The following is a 9,969-nucleotide window of genomic DNA, read 5'->3' on the forward strand; positions in this document are numbered from 1 at the left end:
ACACTGAAGATTTTTGAATTTTCACATTTTCCTCTTGGATCACATCTGTTTTTTCATTTTGCTTTCTTTTTCATGTTGTTTATTTTCTTCAAGTGTTTGGTGATCCACTCTTTTCCTTTTAAGGTTAAAAATGAGATGGTAGAAAACTTTACTGAGGGTTCCGAGGACTTGGAGGTTTTGGTTTACCTACAAACAAGTGAATGGTTTTTCACTAAGTTGGGATTTTCAAAATGTCAGAAGAAGAAGGCATCACTTTAGAAACAAACATCCACCCTTGTAGCCCCAGATGATTTATCAGTTAGTCTCCTTAGAAAGAATCTTCCTTTCTACCAGGGAGGAACACATCAAGATGCTGATAAGCTAGTATGGAAGAAGGAGATAAGAGAGGGACTGTATCTCCAAGGCATACGCTATATGCTCCATAAATAGAAATAGACTTTCAATTAATCACCTATTTTTAGCCCCTTCTCCTATTACCATCTGAACCCAAATCTGGAGCTTTTCTTGATGCTGCAAGAAGAGATCATCTGTTTGCTTTCTCTGAGCATGTCCCTTTGGGTATTCTAGGCTATGACTCCCTTCTCTCTGCTTCATTTGTTTAAACACAACCATCTGAATTCTGTCTTCCAGAAATCTGTTTGAAATCTATCATTCACCAAGAACATTCTTCTATCATAATGTCTTTATTGGCTTGGATTTATTCCCTTAAATTTTTCCTTTATTATATTTATTGGGTCTTAATAAAAGGAGACCATTTAGGTATGTTTATTGTGCCATCTGGAATCAGAGAAATCAAGGTTTCATTCTTAACATTTACCTGTTATAATTTAAATTTGACCTGAAGAAAGTCTTCCCTGAATAGACAGTTTTGATGATAATCAGGGAATCCTTATACAGCTGACAGGTAAGTTATATCAAGACTTTCACACTGTGATGGACAGTATCCTATTAAGGGCACCAAATCCAGATTTTGTTTTATGTAAGGTAGATGCTAGGACCAGAAGAGAGCCACTGACGTTGCATACAGAGAGGTCATCTCATGAGCCAATGTTTGCAGAAAAGGCCAGAGAAGCCTAATTCTAAAAGATAGAAAGTGGACTTCTCCCAACAGCCTGGGGCCACGTGGTCATCTTCTTCATTCTTAGCTCTACTCTCACCTCCTAGAACCAATTCAACATGAGATAGAAAGAAATTCATCAACTCCAAATTCTAACAGTTATTAGTGCCACAATCTCTGCTTATCCAGCTCTGGGCTACTGTTTGATCAAGTCCGACATGACCTCTGTAATTCTCCCTCTCCATTAAGTCCTTTCTGCTTGGTTGTATATCCTCTCTGGATCCAAAAAGGGGTGGGGTTCTGTTCTGCTTGACACCTCCTTCTCCCAGGCTGGACAGCTGTGCATCTGCTGTGCTATTCTGCCTGATGGGACCTGTCTTCCTGTGAATCAGCAGCCTAGGATTTCACATCTTTTGCTCTTACTGTTGGCACACACCTCTCCCATTGTCAGTCTCCCTGTCAACATTCACAGTGACCCACGGTTGTGTACTTTAAGCACTGTGCTTACCGACCCACCTGAACACCCTGTCACCATCTTCCGATCTTAAGTCTTATTTTCTAAGACTTATCTAGACCCATAAACTATTATGTTCAATATATACAGTTTTGAGAGGGAACAAAGATGATATATTGTGAGGATGAGAAATTATCTGAAACAAGATTAAAGTCCCACAATCTACACCGTCTTATCCCCAATTCTAATCTTCTAGACCTTTAGTCCTGCTGTGTTCTCATTTGTGAGGGAGAATGATGCGGGCTGGGTGTGATTCTGGGTAGCCTCAGTGCGCTAATAAATATCCATTCTTTAATTATCGTAGACAGTTAGTTCTTCCACCCAAGAACAGGGAAAATAGCATTACTACCTTGGATGGTTCTTGAGAATTAATGCAGATTACACAATATCAGTGCCTAGAATAATCCACATATTCATTTTGGCTCTCCAAGTGTCTGACTCTTTTGTTATGGGTATGCTTTTGCTGATCCCACTCAAATCACTAAATTTGCTGGCAAGATTTTCAGTGTATGATTCCGAACTGAGAACTTAGCTTGGTGTTCTAGACTGTGCAAATTGTTCCCATCTTAAAAGGACTTAAGTTCTAAATAGCTGCTTTTAAATATGGTACCATTTTATTCACCATAGACTGAGGAAAATGTATACTATAATTTATCTTTTAAAATCAGAGTTAATCATTTTAGAACAAGACTGTTACTTGTTATTTTGAATAAATGGCAACTGAGTATTTATCCCAAAAGTATACTGGTAACATTACTTTGGGATAAGAAATAACAATAAGGGGTGGGGGATGCCTGGGTGGTTCAGTGAGTTAAAGCCTCTGCCTTCCACTCAGGTCATGATCCCAGGGTCTTGGGATCGAGCCCCCCATTGGGCTCTCTGCTAGGCAGGGAGTCTGCTTCCCTTCTTCTCTCTCTGCCTGCCTCTTTGCCTACTTGTGATCTCTGTTAAATAAATAAAATCTTAAAAAAGAAAAGAAATAAAAATAAGGGTTTGGAAAACTCTTTATTGGGTGGCTCAGTGGGTTAAAGCCTCTGCTTTCGGCTCAGGTCATGATCAGGTCCTGGGATCCAGCACTGCATCAGACTCTCTGCTCAGCAGGGAGCCTGCCTCCCCCACCCCCACCTCTGCCTACTTATGATCTCTGTGAGATAAATAAATAAAATCTTTTTTTTTTAAGTGAAAATTTCCTATATCATGCAAACAGGTGTATTTAATTAGAGTCTTATACCTTCCACAGCTTGCCCTAAATAACTGCATAAAAAAGTTTCCAAAACTAGAGTGGTAAAGGATATTGCAGGATTTTTCAGTGACATTATGTCACTGCTGGGTAAGTACTGTTCTGGGGAACAAAAGTAAAGAACAACTTACATATAAGTTTTCATATAATCAGTTCCTATACCAGTGATTGTCAACCATGTAGTAGGTTAGTATCCTGGGGAAGGAGGTTAGATTACAGTAGTCAGTATGTTTAAAACATCTCAGGTGATTCTAATACACAGCCATAATGGAAGTCTACTCTCTGATATAAAGCAAAGAATGTCATACTTGCATCACAATAAAAAAGATGAGACCTACTGAAACCATAATATTCCTGGAAGACAACACAGTAATCTCTTTGCCATTGGCCTCAGCAACATTTTTCTAGATACATCTCTTCGAGCAAGAGAAATGAAAACAAAAATAAACTATTGGGACTACACCAAAATAAAAAGCTTTTGCACAATGAAGGAAACCGATGACAAAACATAAAGCAGCCTACCAAATGGAAGAAGGTATTTGCAAATGATATATCCAATAAGGGGCTAATATCCAGAATTAACAAAAACCTTACACAGCTCAACACCAAAAAACCCTCCAAAATATCTGATTTAAAAAATGGACAGGGCACCTGAATACAACTTTTAATTTTCTAACAAAGACAACATAAAAATGGCCAAAAGAAAAGCAAAAATATGCTTAACATTCACTAACAGCCAGGGAAATATAAATATTTTTAAAAAGCACCATGAAATATCACCTAATACCAATAAGCTTGGCTAGTATCAACAAGACAAGAAGTAAATGTTGCCAAGGATATGGAGGGAAAAAAAACCAAACAAACCAAAAAACTCTCATGCTCCAATGGTAGGAATGTGAATTGGTGCAAAGTCTATGGAAAACAGTATGGAGGTTCCTCAAAAAATTAGACCAAGTAATTCCATTACAGGGTACTCATTAAAGAAAACAAAACACACATTTGAAAGATAAATGCACCCTACATTTACTACAGCATCATTTATAATAGCCAAGATACAGAAGCAACCTAAGGGTCCATCAATGAATGAATGGATAAAAAAGATGCCATACATGTTTTAAAAGTAGTATTATAAAACCCTAGGAAAGGATAAGATCTTCCCATTTGTGACAACATGGATGGACACCAAGTGAAATAAGTCAGAGAAAAACAAACACCATATGATTTCATTTATATGTGGAATCTATAAGGCAAAACAAGCAAACAAGAGCAGAAATAGACCCATAAATACAGATAATAAACTGGTGGTGGCCAGAGGGGAGGCGATTGAGGGGGATGTACAAAATGGGTGAAGGGGAGTAGGAGATAGAGACTTCCAGTTGCAGAATGAGTAAGTCACAAGGATGAAAGCTGGAGCATAGGGAATAAAGTCAATGGGGTTGTAGTAGTGTTATATGGTGACATGTGGTAGCTAGAAGTGTGGTGAGCATAACATAATGCATAGACTTGTTAAATCACAGTGTTGTACACACAAAATTAATGTAACTGTAAGGGTGGGGCAGACTGAGTGGAGTCATCCAATCAGTAGGCCGTAGGTATATCCGCTGGGAAGGTTGAAATTCAATTGGCCACCTGTGTAGGGGCGGGGCTCAACCACCCCCATAAAGGTTGCTCTGCCAGGCTGCCGAGGGGGGGGCTGCTGCAGGAGAGCCGGGGGCTCCTGCAGGAGAGCAGCGGCTGCTACAGGAGGGATGAAGTCGGCGGAGAGCGGTGAAGTCGGCGGAGAGCGGTGAAGTCGGCGGAGAGCGGTGAAGTCGGCGGAGAGCGGTGAAGTCGGCGGAGAGCGGTGAAGTCGGCGGAGAGCGGTGAAGTCGGCGGAGAGCGGTGAAGTCGGCGGAGAGCGGTGAAGTGGAGCGGAGAGCGGTGGAAGTCGCAGAAGAGCAGGGGAGTCAACGGTGTATAGTAGAGCTGTAACAGCTCTTGTAAGAGCTATAACCGCGTTTGGCGGTCCACCCTCCGGCGGCGGCCCCGAGCGCCGCCGCCTGCAGCCTCCGGCGGCGGCCCCGAGCGCCGCCGCCTGCACCCTCCGGCGGCGGCCCCGAGCGCCGCCGCCTGCAGCCTCCGGCGGCGGCCCCGAGCGCCGCCGCCTGCAGCCTCCGGCGGCGGCCCCGAGCGCCGCCGCCTGCAGCCTCCGGCGGCGGCCCCGAGCGCCGCCGCCTGCAGCCTCCGGCGGCGGCCCCGAGCGCCGCCGCCTGCAGCCTCCGGCGGCGGCCCCGAGCGCCGCCGCCTGCAGCCTCCGGCGGCGGCCCCGAGCGCCGCCGCCTGCAGCCTCCGGCGGCGGCCCCGAGCGCCGCCGCCTGCAGCCTCCGGCGGCGGCCCCGAGCGCCGCCGCCTGCAGCCTCCGGCGGCGGCCCCGAGCGCCGCCGCCTGCAGCCTCCGGCGGCGGCCCCGAGCGCCGCCGCCTGCACCCTCCGGCGGCGGCCCCGAGCGCCGCCGCCTGCAGCCTCCGGCGGCGGCCCCGAGCGCCGCCGCCTGCAGCCTCCGGCGGCGGCCCCGAGCGCCGCCGCCTGCAGCCTCCGGCGGCGGCCCCGAGCGCCGCCGCCTGCAGCCTCCGGCGGCGGCCCCGAGCGCCGCCGCCTGCAGCCTCCGGCGGCGGCCCCGAGCGCCGCCGCCTGCAGCCTCCGGCGGCGGCCCCGAGCGCCGCCGCCTGCACCCTCCGGCGGCGGCCCCGAGCGCCGCCGCCTGCAGCCTCCGGCGGCGGCCCCGAGCGCCGCCGCCTGCAGCCTCCGGCGGCGGCCCCGAGCGCCGCCGCCTGCACCCTCCGGCGGCGGCCCCGAGCGCCGCCGCCTGCAGCCTCCGGCGGCGGCCCCGAGCGCCGCCGCCTGCACCCTCCGGCGGCGGCCCCGAGCGCCGCCGCCTGCACCCTCCGGCGGCGGCCCCGAGCGCCGCCGCCTGCAGCCTCCGGCGGCGGCCCCGAGCGCCGCCGCCTGCACCCTCCGGCGGCGGCCCCGAGCGCCGCCGCCTGCAGCCTCCGGCGGCGGCCCCGAGCGCCGCCGCCTGCACCCTCCGGCGGCGGCCCCGAGCGCCGCCGCCTGCACCCTCCGGCGGCGGCCCCGAGCACCGTCGCCTGCAGCTTCCAGCCTCCGGCCCCGAGCGCCGTCGCCTGCAGCTTCCAGCCTCCGGCCCCGAGCGCCGTCGCCTGCAGCTTCCAGCCTCCGGCCTCGAGCGCCGCCGCCTGCAGCTTCCAGCCTCCGGCGGCGGCCCCGAGCACCGCCGCCTGCAGCTTCTAGCCTCCGGCGGCGGCCCCGAGCCATCGCCTGCAGCCTGCAGCCTCCGGCGGCCCAGCAGTCCAGTCGTCTGTGGTCCAGTTGTCAGCGGTCCCTCGACGCCTGCGGTCCTGAGACATCTGCGGTCCAGTTGTCAGCGGTCCCTCGACGCCTGCGGTCCTGAGACGTCTGCGGTCCAGTTGTCAGCGGTCCCTCGACGCCTGCGGTCCTGAGACATCTGCGGTCCAGTTGTCAGCGGTCCCTCGACGCCTGCGGTCCTGAGACGTCTGCGGTCCAGTTGTCAGCGGTCCCTCGACGCCTGCGGTCCTGAGACATCTGCGGTCCAGTTGTCAGCGGTCCCTCGATGTCTGCGGTCCAGTTGTCAGCGGTCCCTCGATGTCTGCGGTCCAGTTGTCAGCGGTCCCTCGACGCCTGCGGTCCTGAGACATCTGCGGTCCAGTTGTCAGCGGTCCCTCGACGCCTGCGGTCCTGAGACATCTGCGGTCCAGTTGTCAGCGGTCCCTCGACGCCTGCGGTCCTGAGACGTCTGCGGTCCAGTTGTCAGCGTTCCCTCGACGCCTGCGGTCCTGAGACGTCTGCGGTCCAGTTGTCAGCGGTCCCTCGACGCCTGCGGTCCTGAGACATCTGCGGTCCAGTTGTCAGCGGTCCCTCGATGTCTGCGGTCCAGTTGTCAGCGGTCCCTCGATGTCTGCGGTCCAGTTGTCAGCGGTCCCTCGACGCCTGCGGTCCTGAGACATCTGCGGTCCAGTTGTCAGCGGTCCCTCGACGCCTGCGGTCCTGAGACATCTGCGGTCCAGTTGTCAGCGGTCCCTCGACGCCTGCGGTGCCAGCGGCCCTGCCCCGCACTCCAGGACCCTCAGCAGTGACACAGTGAGAAACGACCTAGATGTCAGCAACCTCATTGGGAGTAGGCTCGCCGGGGTCAAAGTTGTCATCTTTTATAAAAGAAAGCCCTGACCGGTCAGTGCGATTCATGATGCTTGGCGCGAAATAAAGCTTTGCTTGACCTTCGCTTTGTATCAGTCTCGTTCCTTTGATCACGGACCCTAACATTTGGGGGCTCGTCCGGGATCAAACGACGAGAACTGAGCCAGCATCAGAATTTTTAAGAAAAGCCTCCGGAGGTATTGGGTTTGGAGGTATTGGGTTTGGAGGTATTGGGTTTGGAGGTATTAGGTTTCGAAGTATTGGGTTCCGAGGTATTGGGATCCTATCCGTCTGTCTGGTTGGAGCTCCAGGGTATAGCCCACCGGGGAGAAGCTGGACGCAGCCATGCTCCCCAGGGCTGGAGTGGATGCGGGGACGCCCCATCCCTCTGCTGATAGATCGACAGGGGGTTCGAGTCCCCTTGGGCGGTCGGGGGGTTCGAGTCCCCCTGCGCGGTCGGGGGGTTCGAGTCCCCCTGGGCGGTTGGGGGGTTCGAGTCCCCCTGGGCGGTCGAGGGGTTCGAGTCCCCTTAGGCGGTTGGAAGATGAAAATAGCCGCCATAAGTGGCAAATTTTGGGTAAGAATCGCTGGGTCTGCAGTTGTCTTTGTCTGGTTCTTTTGTTATCTATTGTGTGGTGTTTTGTGGACCAAAAAAGCCCCCCCCAGCAGCAGGCTCTGGATAAGGATCACTGGGTCTACGTTTGTTTTTGTCTTGTTCTTTTGTTGTTGTCTGTTGTGCTGTTTGTTGTATTTGGAGAAATGGGACAAACAGAGAATAAGGGGCCTGTGACACCCCTAGGTCTTGTTCTTGAACATTTCAAAGATTTTCAAGGTAAAGCCACTCATTCAGGTGATACGGTTTATCCGGGAAAACTAAAAACACTCTGTCAATTAGAATGGCCCAATTTCTCCACAGGGTGGCCACCGGAAGGAACGTTTGCCTTGGCTCAGATATATTCTACCCTGAGTGAGGTCTTGGATCTACATCGAGACCAAGTACCATATATTGTGGCCTGGCGATACCTGATAGAAGAGCCACCGTCATGGCTCAAGTCCCATCTTCCACCTGCTAATGAAATTATTTCTCTCCCTCTAAGGCAGGTTGGAGCACCAAAACCAGAACAAGCAGATAAGGGGGATTCAGGGAAGAAGACCGTTCTACCTCCATCAGATATGGAGGATGCGGAATTCGCCCCCCTTTATTTGTCTTCTAAATCTGACTCTCGGTCCCAAAATGTCTTTACAAGTCCACCTCATACACGGTCGGGATCCACCTATGGGATCACCATGCGGCGAGACTGCCCTGATCCTTCCCCTTTCCCCTATCCTCCTCAGCCTTCCTCTACCTCACTGGTACGGTCTGCGCCGATGCTGCCCCTTCGTGAGGTTGCTCTACCAGAGGGGAGAGGGCGGCCTTACTTAAGCTATATCCCTTTCTCCTCTTCTGACATCTATAACTGGAAAACCCAACACAAATCCTTTTCTGATCACCCTCAGGATTTAATTAGCCTCTTGGAAACTGTTTTTCTTACTCACCAACCCACCTGGGTAGATGTTCAACAGCTCCTTATGGCTCTCTTTAATGGGGAGGAACGGGATCGCATCATGCGAGAAACCCATAAGGTGATAAGCGAGAGACTTGGCAGGGACCTCGATCCCCGCCGGATGGAGGACTACTGCCCGAGGGAATCTCCCGACTGGGATCCAAACTCTGATGAAGGTAAGGAGAGCTTACGTTTCTACCGCCAGGCTCTATTGGGAGGCCTCCGTGCAGCAGCAAGGAGACCCATAAATTTATCCAAAATTAGTACAGTGACTCAAGGTAAGAATGAGTCTCCAGGAGCCTTCCTAGAAAGGCTAATTGAAGCCTATAAAATGTATAGCCCGATCAATCCTGAGGCACCTGAAAATCAGAGGGCAATGAATCTTGCTTTTGCAAGTCAGTCAGCCCCAGATATAAGGAGAAAACTTCAGAAAATCGAAGGATTTGAAGGAAAAAATCTGACTGAGTTAGTGGGAATAGCAGAAAAGGTATTTAACAACAGGGATGCACAAGAGGATGAAAAAGAGACAAAAAAATTGGTTAAGGTTTTGACATTACATGAGGCAGGGAGGAGACGGCTAGGGGATAGTAAATGGAAGGAAAAACCTAAGCAGAGAGAAGGCAGGCGGGAAGACTTAGATTCCAATCAGTGTGCTTACTGTAAAGAAAAAGGACATTGGGCCAGGGAGTGCCCTAAAAGGAAGACGGCAATGCTTGCCACCAGAGATTGAAGGGGCCATGGTTCGGAACCCCTCCCCGAACCTCGGGTAAAAATTGAAGTGGAGGGGAAATCAGTTGATTTTTTGGTAGACACAGGGGCCCAATTTTCATCGTTACTTAAACCTATGGGAAAACTATCTGGAGAGGAAGTTTGGGTACAAGGAGCAAATGGCACAGAGAGACATAAATGGACAACAGAAAGGACTTTAAATTTAGCCTCGGGATTAGTTAAACATCGATTTTTGGTCCTCCCTAATGCCCCATATAATTTGATGGGAAGAGATCTCCTCCACAAGTTAAGAGCTGGCATTCAGTTTTCAGAAGGAGATATGACTGTAACATTGAGACAACCCACTGTACAGGTGCTTATGGCAGCAGTGGATGAATACCGCCTTTACGAACCAGTCTCAAAACCAAAGGAGACAAAGGGGGAAAGCCTCCTCCAAATCCTACAGAACGAGTTTCCTGAGGTCTGGGCAGAAGGGAAGCCCCCTGGCTTGGCTAAAGAACAACCTCCAGTGGTGGTACAATTAAAGGCGACAGCTACGGCTATACGCGTCCGGCAATATCCTCTTTCCCAGGAAGCAAAGGAAGGGATCAGGAAACACATTAACCGCCTCCGGGGAGACGGGATTTTAGTTCCTTGTAAATCTTCATGGAACACTCCTTTGCTCCCCGTTAAAA

The sequence above is a fragment of the Neovison vison genome, chromosome 1 (assembly GCF_020171115.1).
Source record: "Neovison vison isolate M4711 chromosome 1, ASM_NN_V1, whole genome shotgun sequence".
NCBI lineage: Eukaryota > Metazoa > Chordata > Mammalia > Carnivora > Mustelidae > Neogale > Neogale vison.